This window comes from Urtica dioica, chromosome 9, assembly GCF_054948205.1.
Source record: "Urtica dioica subsp. dioica isolate 48M chromosome 9, U.dioica_male_clone48M_v1_H2, whole genome shotgun sequence".
Classification (NCBI taxonomy): domain Eukaryota; kingdom Viridiplantae; phylum Streptophyta; class Magnoliopsida; order Rosales; family Urticaceae; genus Urtica; species Urtica dioica.
This window is the reverse complement of record NC_142764.1, coordinates 12803229-12816859: the sequence shown is the minus strand read 5'-3', so window position 1 is coordinate 12816859 and position 13631 is coordinate 12803229.

Genomic DNA, 13631 nt, shown 5'->3' with positions numbered 1-13631 from the left:
GGATATATTTGTTAACATACATTATTATAATTATTATACTGTAAGAGTAGTTTATGTTGGAAGACTTGGTATTTAATATCAATATAATGGTTGATTTGTAGCAACAATTTGAGTGGGGTCCACTCATCAGAATTTGAAAATTCCAAGTGCTATGTATCGAGGGATATAAGATTGAATATTTATTTGCCAAAATCGGACCTAGAATGAATGAGAAATTGATGCTCAAATTATACTAAAAGAACACATTTGTTATGTGTAAGTGAAGTGGAAAACAAGATTCCCACATGAGTTGGGTAAGTATGTTGTGTAGTGTATTTATACTCTCCTCTTTCTTTAGTGGTCAAACAAGTGCAAGAGATGGGAGTGTGAGTGGGTTATATCTCTTAACCCCTCACGCGCGCCGCCGTCGCCGGGCCGGGGCCCCGGGCCCAGGCTCGGGTTTCAGGTTTCGGGAATGTCTCGGTCTCAAGCTTTCTTTTTATTACAAATTTCACTTCTCTGAAAGTTTTAATTCCTCAAATAACTCATGCGTTATGTTAGGAATTAAACTTGTAACCATGCATTAAGGCTTGGACGGTTTGTAACTGTGCATTAAGGTTGAGCGTTTTGTAACTGTGCATTAAGGCTTGGACGGTTTGTAACCTCTCCTTTATCACGAGTTATGGAGCTTTATTGTATCTGTTTTGACCTGTTGCTCAGGGTATGCGTATGCCTATAAAAGGCTAAGCTTTCTCTCATTTCAAACACACCGAAAAACAATAATCTCCCACTGTCCCCGAGCTTCCTTCTTCCCCAGAAATTTTTTCCTTTTGCTTGTCTTGGTGATAGTTCTGACACAGGTTCTAGTTCGACGTCGATACACTAAGTGGTGCCTTCGTGTGTCTTGTTCATCGTTGTATCCTGGTAGCTGTCGTCCACGTAATCCTGCACCTAAGGAGGGTGATAAAAAACTTAAAGGAAACCGTCCAACGGGCCTCAACTCTTTCCTGCCGACTTCTTCCTTTTCGTTACTATTTCCGGTTTTTGTTCTACATATTATTTCCTTTTCTTCTGTCTTTATTTTTTCGTCAATATTATTTGTAATATTGCTAACAATCTTGAAGCTTTTTATCCTCACATTATAGACAGCTTGCGAGGAAGGGAATAATCTTCAATTTTTGTTTCTGTTCAGGATTTGTTTTGAAGGTTACTAATTTATGTTGATTTCTCTTGTAGAAATATTACTAACGTGAAGGACACAACGAACATGAATGTTGAGGGCAGCCTCACCGAGAATCCCTCCACGGTGAACACACCGACGAACTTGATCAACATTGGCCAAATCTCCGTGACTTTAGGACAAGTCTCGATGGTGGCTACGGCCGGGAACGAACCCGCGGGTCTCATTCAACCGATGGAGGGTTTGGGCTTAAATGCTCAAAACATGGGTGTGGCTCGAGGGCCTCCCACGGTGATGCTGGCCGATAGGTTGGGGAAGTTTGACGGGCTCAACTTCAAACGTTGGCAACAAAAAATTGTATTCTTCTTGACGACCATAGGACTCGCTCGGTTTTAACCGAAGATCTTCCGGCCACTCCTCGAGAGGATGAAGCTGACCCACAAATGCTTCGGTCCTATGTGGGGTGGAACGAATCCGACTACCTATGTCGAAACCACGTGTTAAAGTGTCTCGCCGACTCTTTATACAACGTGTATAGCTCAAAAGCCTCGTCTAAAGATCTTTGGGATTCGTTGGATCGAAAGTACAAAACCGAGGATGCGGGCTCTAGGAAGTTCATTGTGGGCCTCTTCCTCGAGTACAAAATGGTGGACACAAAGACCGTTGTGAGTCAAGTGCAAGAGCTTCAACTCATTTTTCATGAGATTCAAGCCGAGGGAATGACCATTAGGAGTCTTTCGAAGTTGCCTCCGTAATAGAGAAATTGTCACCAGGCTGGAAAGAGTTTAAGAACTACCTCAAGCACAAGGGAAAGGAGATGAGTGTTGAAGACCTGGTTGTCCGCCTCTGAATTGAGGAAGACAACCGTGGCTCCGATAAGAGACTGATTACCGTCTCCAAGCGAGCTAATGTCGTCGAACATGGCGAGAACTCGAAGGGGAAGAAGCACACCCACAAGCTTAGAGTCAAGGGAGGGACGTTCAAGAAGAAGTACCAACAAAAGATTGTTGGTAAATGCTAAAATTGTGACAAAGTTGGTCACCGAGCTGCAGATTGTAGAAAGACAAAGAAGAAGATGGAGGCCAATATCGTGGAGGATGATAATGACCTCCTCGTTACTGTGGTATCCGAGGTCAACATGATTGACTCGAACTCGAAGGAGTGGTGGCTGAACACTGGAGCAACCCGCCACATCTGTGCTGACAAGAACTCCTTCTTCACCCTTGAGTTGATAGAAGATGGAGAAAAGTTTTTCGTAGGCAACTCTGCCACCTCTGAAGTCAAGGGAGAAGGTGAAGTCTTCTTGACCTCTGGGAAGGAGATGAAGCTCACCAAAGTTCTATACGTTCCCGATATGCGGAAGAATCTTATCTCTGGGACTGTGCTGGATAACCATAGATTTAGAATGGTGTTAGAGTATCAAAAACTTATACTTTCTAAAAATGGAATGTATGTGGGCAAAGGCTATATCAAGAATGGCATGGTCAAAATGAATGTAAAAGCAAAGATGAGGAAATTGAGAAATTTGCCATGTACAAATTGGAAGTTGAGAATCAACTTAATAAGAAGATTAAGAAAGTGCGAAATAAACGAGGAGGTGAATATGTTGAACCATTTGGTGCCTTTTGTGCACAACATGGAATTATTCATGAAGTCACTCCACCTTATTCTCCTCAATCGAACGGCGTTGCCGAACGTAAGAACCGCACTCTCAAGGAGATGATGAATGCGATGTTTTTAAGTTCTGGGTTACTCCAAGAAATGTGGGGGGAAGCGATCTTGTCTGCAAATTACCTTCTGAACAAGATACCTCGGAAGAAGGAGGATAAGTCTCCGTCTGAACTATTTATAGGAAAGAGACATTCCTACAAATACTTGCGAATGTGGGGGTACTTGGCCAAAGTAATGGCTCCTGCTCCAAAGAAAATGAAGATATGACCAAAAACTGTAGATTGAATCTTCATTGGGTATTCTCACCATAGTAATGCATATAGATTCCTTGTGTATGACTCGAAAAACCCCGATATACACAACGATTCAATTATGGAATCTAAAAATGCTTCGTTCTTTGAACATGTATTTCCTTATAAGTCTAAGGAAAAAGAACCGAGTTCATCGAACCAATTTCTTGAGGATATTGAAGAAATAACTCAAGATAATGATGAAGAGTCCGAAGAACATATAAAGTCTGAGGGACTTAGACGAAGCAAGCGAGTGAGGGTAGAAAAATCATTTGGTTCTGATTTTTTCACCTTTATGCTGGAGGTTCCACCTCTAAATTATAAAGAGGCAGTGAACTCAGTTGAGGGTCACTTATGGAAAGAAGCCATAAGAAGTGAAATAGACTCTATCATGCAAAATCACACTTGGGAGCTGGTTGATCTTCCTCCTGGAAGTAAAACGCTTGGATCAAAGTGGATCTTTACGAGGAAGATGAAAGTCGATGGCTCTATTGATAAATATAAGGCACGACTAGTAATTAAAGGGTATAAACAACAAGAAGGTGTTGATTACTTTGATACTTATTCTCGTCAATACTTATTCTCCCGTGACGAGAATAACATCTATTAGATTGATAATTGCAATTGTCGCATTACGCAATCTGGAAATTCATCAAATGGATGTAAAAACTACCTTTCTTAATGTAGATCTCGAAGAAGAGATCTATATGAATCAACCTGACGGTTGTATTGCACGTGGACAGGAAAGGAAAGTCTGTAAACTAGTCAAGTCGATTTATGGCCTTAAATAAGCCCCAAAGCAATGGCATGAGAAGTTCAACAACGTTATGATGTCAAATGGATTTAAGATCAACGAGTGTGACAAATGTGTCTACATTAAAAACACTGAACATGGATATGTGATTCTGTGTTTATATGTAGATGACATGCTCATAGTGGGAAGTAATGATCGTATGGTCTTATCCACAAAAGATATATTGAACTCAAGGTTTCATATGAAAGATCTGGAAATTGCTGATGTAATTCTGGGGATCAAGATTACCCGAACACCCAATGGGATTGTACAGGGTCAAAAACACTATGTTGATAAAATTCTAGACAAGTTTGGAAAGGACGATTCAGGAGTCTCGAGAACTCCCATCGACATTATTCAACACTTGTCTAAGAATAAAGGTGAGAGCATCTCTCAAATTGAATATACGAGGGTGATAGGCAATCTCATGTACTTGATCAGCTGTACGAGACCGGGTTTAGTCTACATCGTGAGTATACTGTTGTCAATTGTGCCTACAAGAAGAGTAATAGTCTTTACTTATGTACATTTGATGTAATAAAGTCTCACGAAGACTCTTGCTTGTAACTGCTGAATAATTAATGAAAGTTGAAACATTCATTCATTCTTCTTTGTCAGTTTGAAACTTTATGATAAACTATAGTCTTTAGTGCTTAAACAAACCTAACAACAAATGAAGAGTCAAATATAGATTTGCTTGAACAAACTCTTCATGGTTTGCTTAAAATAGTATATTCACAATCTAAGGATCAAAGATCTATTGATCTCAGTATGATTGTTAGGAGAATCTATGATGTCTGGTTATGAGGCATTGAGAGTTGGAGACTCTATAGTCCTTCCTAGGTATCTTCTAAAGGTATTGAATTGACCAGTGCACTTCTAGAGACAGAATAAGAACAAACCATTTAACCTCTTATGTCTGAGAGTCACTATGTATGAATTGCATCATGCTTACCTCAATCCTGAAATGAGACATGTCATTTCATAGCTTACGTGCTCTCATTTGAGAAAGTCATAGCTCTAGATCACTATGTGATATAAACAAGACCTACTGGTGAAGTACTAAGTTATGAAGATGTCATGAACAACTTTGTGAAGATCTTATAGATATGGAATTCATGTACAAGATTGCTTAAATGCAATGTATATCACCTCATGCTTTGTTCCTTGGAATGTGAATAAATGAACTGGCCAGTGTCCAAATTGAGTCATGACTCTTTTGGATGAATCAATGTGGCTTGTTAGCTCCTCGTCAATACATTGTTTCTAACTTATTCACAAGCGACAAAGGAGTTGAGGAAATAACAACTAGAATGGTAAAATGGTAATTTTGTAAATCTCATCTAGTTGATGATATTCATGAAGGGTAAACATAGATAATATTCAATGGATCCACTCATTATAATCAAGTAGAATTCTTGAGTAGAAATATATTCATTTGAACCGAGAGATTTCAGTGTCAACTCTTTAGTGAAGTCAGTTGACATTAAGCTAGAACTTGGAAAAAGTTTGTGAACTTTTGAATCCAAGTATGCTAGCTCAAGCTTTGTTCATTTGGATCCACGAGGTCACTACCACAAGTCTTTAGAGTAGGATTAGTTAAACATGAAAGCTAAGTAAAAAAAAGTTCAAATGTTGAACTAGACAAATTTTACTAAAATTGTCTAAAGAGTAATTTTGTCTTTTTGACATGGGATTGTATGAATGTCAATAAATAAGTTTTTTGACATTGTCATATGATGACAATAAGTTCTATATCACTCGGCCACATTAAGAAATTGGGCCTTGAGGATTGAATTTCATTTCATGGAATTTTATGTGAAAATTCTTAATGGGTTTTTCTTATGTTGTCATGAACACATGAAGAAGCATCTAGAAGCATGTTCTAGAAGCCTACAAACCGTCCAAGCCAAGGAGAGAAAGAGAGTTTATTTTGTACATTGATGTATGAAGATACTTGCCAAAAGAAAAAGAGGAAATAAATTTCCTCTATAAGGAATGCATATGGGCGGCAAGAGAGAGGCAAGACAAATGAGGAAACAAATCCAAGGCCTTCTAGAAGCAAGGATGGACGTGCAAGGGGTAGGAAAAGAGGAAATAAGATTTGCTCATGAATATGTGATATTCAATAGAAAAGAGGAAACTACCTTTTGAAGGTAATCATCCTCCTATAAATATCGCACCTCATTCACAATTCACAACACACAATTTTGAGATTGAGAGCTTCTCTCTCTAAGTTGTAGCCGCCCCTCTCTCTCTCTAGAATCTCTTCTTGTCCCTTTTTGTTTTGGCACCTAGGTCCTCATTAGACCTAGCATTTGTTTTAGCTCTTTGGCTCAAAGACTTGTTCTTGAGTCATAGTGTTTAAAAGTTCCCACACACTAAATCCTAACCAAACTCAAAGACTCTAGTGGTACAAACTTTCGTGGTTGCTCATAGGCTCTAGAAGACTAGGGCGAGAGGTGAGCTGCGTAGGGAGACGAACCTTTCAACCTTCCTATGGCTTCTCAACGTTCAAGCTCCATTCAAGGTTGGTACCGAGTAAAAACTAAATGTAGTTTTACAATTTTAAATTATATGTTCATGCACTTTGTCTAGGTTGTAAAAACGCTTTACGTGTTTTAAAGAAATTTTTTATATTCCGCCGCTTGCTAGAAGCGATAAATCTTTTCTTAATCCTAGATCTATTCCAATATAGACTAGCTCGATATACGAGTAATCCAAGTGTTGAACACTGGAAAGTAATCATAAGGGTAATGAGGTATCTATGATTCACTTGTGATTATGGTCTACACTATACTAGATATCCTGAAGTCATTGAAGGTTTCATTGATGCGAGTTGGATATTTGATATACAAGATGCGAAAGCCACGAGTAGATATCTGTTCACTCTGGGAGGTGCGGCTATATCTTGGAAATCCTCCAAACAAACTGTGATAACGAGATCCACGATGGAATCTGAGTTTGTTGCATTGGATAAATGTGGCAAAGAAGCTGAATGGCTAAGGAATTTTATGGAGGATATTCCTAATTGGACAAAACCTATACCTGCAATATGTGTATATTGTGATAACCAATCTGCTATTAGTAGGGCACATAATGTGATGTATAATGGTAAGTCTAGACATATCCGTCAACAACATAATACCATTATTATCTCGTCTGGAGTCATTAGTATTGACTATGTTAGGTCCAAAGAGAATATTGTGGATCCGCTAACCAAATGGTTAAATAGGGACCAAGTAGAGAAGATATCTAAAGGAATAGGGCTAAAGCCCATGGCAAATAAAGTCAAGGCAAAGGAAACCCAACCATGATGACTTGTGATCCCAAGATCTTGGTTCAAAGGGACAACCTAATTGTCAAAGGCTATGTGAGGTCACTGTGGGGGAAAACCCCTAGTCCTATTCCTATATTAAACGGTGACACCCGTACGAGGTTAAACTTTGAGTTTTTAATGATTCTATGAGATCGGATATCTGAGATTCCGAATGAGTAATGCGAGATTATTTTTTATAAAAGAATCACCTATGTGAGAGAGAGGTGGGGCCGCTTCGAAAGAGAATTAATTGGGCTTAATTCTTTAGAAACTCTTGCAGAACCAGGCGAATGTTCAGGGCCAAAATGAACATAACCATGAGAACTGAACCTGTGTCAGGGAGATATCAGTGGGGGATATGTTTATCATTTATACAAAACGACTAACAGTTCAAGGACTCTACTGAGTAGTCAATAAAGATGGCATATCTTTCCGAGGGAAGGTTCAAAGGATCTGCCTACCTATCCTATACTGGTATTGACCGTAGAATCTATCACCACATCGAGTCGTGTCTTTATAATTGACGTCTCACAATTTCATTCATGTGAGGGATTGTTGAAAGACTTGGTATTTAATACCAATATAATGGTTGATTTATGGCAACAATTTGAGTGAGGTCCACTCATCGAAATTTGATAATTCCAAGTGCTATATATTCCTTATACCGAGGGGTATAAGATTGAATATTTATTTCCCAAAATCGGACCTAGAATGAATGAGAAATTGATGCTCAAAGTATACTAAAAGAACACATTTGTTATGTGTAAGTGAAGTGGAAAACAAGAGTCTCACATGAGTTGGGTAAGTATGTCGCGTAGTGTATATATATACTCTCCTCTTTCTTTAATGGTCAAGCAAGTGCAAGAGATGAGAGTGTGAGTGGGTTATCTCTTAACCCCTCACGCGCGTCGCCGTCGCCGGGCCGGGGCCTCGGGCCCAGGCTCGGGTTTCAGGTTTCGGGAATGTCTCGGTCTCAAGCTTTCTTTTTATTACAAATTTCACTTCTCTGAAAGTTTTAATTCCTCAAATAACTCATGCGTTATGTTAGGAATTAAACTTGTAACCGTGCATTAAGGCTTGGACGGTTTGTAACCTCTCATTTATCACGAGTTATGGAGCTTTATTATATCCGTTTTGAGCTGTTGCTCAGGGTATGCGTATGCCTATGAAAGGCTGAGCTTTCTTTCATTTCAAACACACCGAAAAACAATAATCTCCCACTGTTCCCGAGCTTCCTTCTTCCCCAGAATTTTTTTCCTTTTGCTTGTCTTGGTGATAGTTCTGACACAGGCTCTAGTTCGACGTCGATACACTAAGTGGTGCCTTCGTGTGTCTTGTTTGTCGTTGTATCCTGGGAGGTTGTCGCCCACGAAATCCTGCACCTGAGGAGGGTGATAAAAAGCTTCAAGGAATCCGTCCAACGGGCCTCGACTCTTTCATACCGACTTCTTGCTCTTCGTTACTATTTTCGGTTTCTGTTCTACATATTATTTCCTTTGCTTCTGTTATTTTCCCGTCAATATTATTTGTAATATTGCTAACAATTTAGTCTTTAGCTTTTTATTATCTTGCCTATTTTTATTCCTCTTTGATGTATTATTGAACAAGCACTTCACAATGTAAACCTAAAGAATTCAGCCTCTCTTTTTCGTTTCTCTCTCAACTCAATTTCTCTTTTGCAAAGTTATCATGATATCATAGCTCGTTGAGCCCAAACAAGCATCTAGTCCAATCGTTGAGTTTCAGTCCAAGATGAGCAAATGCAAAAGGTCGCCATCTTGAGGGGGCGTGTTAGAAATCTCATATTGAAAGTGAATGAGAATTAACAAGAGTTTAAAAAGATCGTGAGTTATTTTTCTTATTGTCAATTATTTTTTAGATGGAACCCATGATACTTTCACATGTTTACTGTAGTAGCATCATGAGTTTGCGGGAGATGTTAATATATATTATTATTATTATATTGTAAGGGTAGTTTAGTTTTTAGCTCTTTATTATCTTGCCTATTTATATTCCTCTTTGATGTATTCATATTGAACAAGCACTTCACAATATAAACCTAAAGTATTCAGCCTCTCTTTTTCATTTAACTCTCAACCCTCTTTCTCTTTTACAAAGTTATCAATATTTAAGGCAATGGATGTAGCCATTATATCATAATTTTCCTTAAATAAAATGTGACATTGGACTTGGATATAATGGCCGCACCCATTTAATTATAAAATTCTCCCTAGGAAAAATGGATTCGACGAAGCACATCTCAAGCAAGACGGGACCAACTCATTTTGAGAGGGATGAGCGCATGAATTGGTCTCACGTGAGACCCAGACCAGCTATGAAGACCAATTTGAACGTTACTAATGGACCGGGTCGGGCTGGACATGTGCCGTGAGTTGGCGAACAAACTATTATTAAATCAAGGACATGTACTCCATGCAGGGCCGGCCCTAGACATAACAGAGCCTTAAGCGAAAATTAATAATCAAGCCTTAATTTTTGTAAAGCAAATAGTCCATAACCTTCTATCATTGTAGCATTTTGGTCACAAATTTTTGTTGGGAATAGTTTTTGGTCTATAATCTATTGATTTGGTGGCATTTTACTCTTTTTTTTTTATTATTATTTAGCACCTAAACAATTAAAACATGTGTTTAAACCAAAGATCGAAATACCGTTATCGTTACCGTTCCGAGCTTCAGAATTTACTAGTAACCCCTGGTACCGTAAAGGAATACAGGGGAAAGCAGGAAAAAAACGGAAACCGATATTGTTGAACTTAGCGTTACCGTAGAGGAATACCGTCAAATACCGTATTTACCGAGGGGAATCCAGAAAAGAAATATACAAAAAAACATACAAAGTACGTAGGATAAAATTCATAAAATTAAAAATAGTGTACAATGTTTTAACACATCACCAAATTACAAACTCAACAAAAACTAAGTTCAATAGTACAAACCAAAATGATAAAGTTCAACACAATCCACCAAATACTATAGTTCAACAAATTCAACATAAAAGGAATATAAATGACTACTCATAGCGACCGTATGCAACGGCCATACAATAATCATACCAACTCATGTAATGAGCACATGCACGAAAGTACCTGTCAAAGTGATAGAAGCAACAGACATGGAGTGGAGGGGATAACCTGGAACTGGTCGCACCTTCTCGGGAGCTTGACTTGATGAATAGTAGTCCTGGACCTGGTTGTAACTGGAAGACCCGTCATCATAAGAGGACTCCGTGCCTTGAGTACCAATTGAAAACAAGCCATAACAATTTCGTCATAAATCAATAAACAAGTTCAACATAACCATAATCATCACTAACTAATAAAAAAATTACAAAATAATTATAAGCATGAACACAAACTCTAAAATTAAAAACAAGTCATAACAATTTCGTCATAAATCAATAAACAAATTCAACATAACCTTAATCATCACTAAGTAATCAAAAAATTACAAAATAATTCGGATTAATTACAATAAAATTATAAACATGAACACAAACTCTAAAATTAAAAACAATTCATAACAATTTCGTCATAAATCAATAAACAAGTTCAACGTAACATTAATCATCACTAACTAATAAAAAAATTACAACATAATTCGGATTAATTACAAAAAAATTAGAAACATGAACACAAACTCTAAATAAACACTACATTCATGTTCACAACTATCAATTCATACTTAATCTTCAAGAATTATCAAGAAATTTCAAAAATTAAACTCAAAATCATCAAAAAAATATAAAGACGTCGGGAAGCTCACCGGGAAAGGAGTAAATCGGCGGGATCTGGGAAGAATTCACCTTCGTCGCGTCGGGAAGCTGGCGGCACGGCGGGAACCGGGCGGGATCTGGGAAAATTCTCACTTGGTCGTGCCGGAATTTTGAAGATCTAATACCGACGCAAATGAAGTTATTTTTGGGAGAAACCGGGTATTTATACCTGGTTTTTTGGTTTTTTTTTAATTGAACCGGACCGGGAAGTGGGAACTGGGTTCCTCACGGGTTCCCGGTCCGGTTCCCCCGGAATCACCGAAAAATTCTGGTTTTTAAGGTTCCAGTGCCGGGGAGTTCAAAAAAGGGGGAACCGGTCCAGTTCCCGTCCGGTTCCCCCGGGATTTCAATCCTTGGTTTAAACTAAAATATCTTATTATATTATAAAAGAAACTAAATAAATTATATTTTAACCATTTAAACACTAATAAAATTAAAAATAAACAATTAGTGCATTGTTTTATTAAACAGCTAAGCTAATTATAATAAATAAATTATAGCAATTATAAAAAAAAAAAAAGAGAGACGTGAATACAAATGAATAAGGCTATATAAATCATAGGATTGAACAATTTGGAATAATAATAGGATAAAATAAAGAACATTCACACATTGGAAAAGTAAACTGAGTTGATATAAGGCATAGTTAATTTTAGAAATAAAAAAAATTAGAGCACGCAAAACAAATGTATTTCTTTTATGGGAAGAAAAGATGTACTTGATGTGATTGTATTTGGCGTGTACTTGTGAGAGAGAGAGAGAGAGAGAGAGAGAGAGAGAGAGAGAGAGAGAGCATTTTTTTTTTTTTGAAACGTGGACGGCACCACGGGAAAATTTCATTAAAAAACCCTCACTTAAAATGGCGGAGGAATACCGTGGTTACATCAACAGGTTTGATCCTTAATAACATCAGCCATCGCGCAAGGCGGGACAAGCCCCAACCATCGCGAGGTCGAATTAACTTTTAGAGCATAGCGAGCCATGTTATGCGCCGCAACATTGCAAGAGCGAGGAAGAAAGGAAATATTGAAATTCACAAAATTAGTTCTTCTCACCTTAATACTCTCCAAGATGGTACCCAACTCGGTTGAGGGAGCCTCGTTCTTCGTGATCGCATTCACCACCGCAAGACAATCGGACTTTACCTCAATACTGTCGATACCAACCTCCTCGGCAAGACGCAGCCCTTCAAGAATGGCGTAGGCCTCCGCAAGGGGAGGTGAAAAACCTACATCCTTTGACATAATCTCCGAGGCGACAACCCATCCCCGGTAGTCCCTTAGCACACACCCGATACCAAACCTCCCATCCCCCACGGCCGCATCAACACAAACGTCAAAAATACCCGGAGGCGGGGGCTGCCACTTCTTCGGCGTGCGCTGACTCTCCTTGAGCGCCGAGGGAGGAAGCAAGTTAGCCCTCCGGTACTCGTCCAGGAAACCACCAGCCCATTCCACGAGTTCGCTCGGATCCCACTTGTTCTTCCCGCCCGAGACGTTGTTCCTGTGATTCCACACCTCCCAGACCAAGACCAAAAAGAAATCCAATTTACTAACCTCAATGTTCTCCATGGCGGTGATAAAGAAGGAGATGACATCGTCCCCACGGAAGCCGCTAACAAGGTCGCCAAAGCTAGAAATATCCCACACCTTTTGAGACCACCTACAGCCCCAAATCGAATGGGTAATCGTTTCCGGACCACCGATGCACAGCGGGCAGCAAGTATCCGGTGTGATTCCTCTACGAGCGAGGACCGTCCTCACAGGGATCCACCCCTTGCAAACCCTCCAAATGAAGATCTTAACTTTGGGCGGGATCGAGAGTCGCCAAAGGGTCTTCCACCAAGCCGAAGTAGGCTCCGAGGAAGACGAGGAAGCTCGGTTACGGTCGATCGGTGACACATCCATGACAAGACGGTAACCGCTCTTCACCGAGAATTCACCGTCTTTGGAAAAATGCCAACAAAGCTTGTCGGGCAGCCCTTCCTCGCTCTCCGGGATAGCAAGGATAGCTTCGGCATCGTCTCTAATGAACATCGCTCGGACCAAGGCTTCATTCCACTTGCCGTCGTTGTGTTTGAGCTCCGCCACGGTCATGTTATCGGGTATCGGCGGGGGGTCATGGAGAAGGAAATTTCTCGTCCTAGGAATCCAGCGGTCTCGAGTAACAAAAACCGTCTCCCCGTTCCCAATCCTCCATCTCGACCCTTTTTCAATGATTTCCTTCCCCCACACCATACCTCTCCACAACAAGGAGCTTCTCGAGTTGCTCTTAGCGCCAAAAAGGTCCCCGTCCGGGAAGTAGCTAGCTCTAAGCACCCGTCCAACAAGGCTTTCCGGGAAACGAGCAATCCGCCAAACATTTTTAGCAATAAGAGCTTGGTTAAAGTACTCGAGGTTTCGGAATCCTAAACCCCCTTCCGCCTTGTGTCTCGTCAACTTATCCCACGTGCACCAATGGATCTTCTTTTCGTCCCCGCTACTTCCCCACCAAAATTTAGCAATGATCTTGTGTATGTCGTTGACAAGCGTTTTGGGAATCCGGAAACAACTCGCCACATATCCGGGTATAGCTTGAAGGACCGCTTTGATGAGAGTTTCGCGC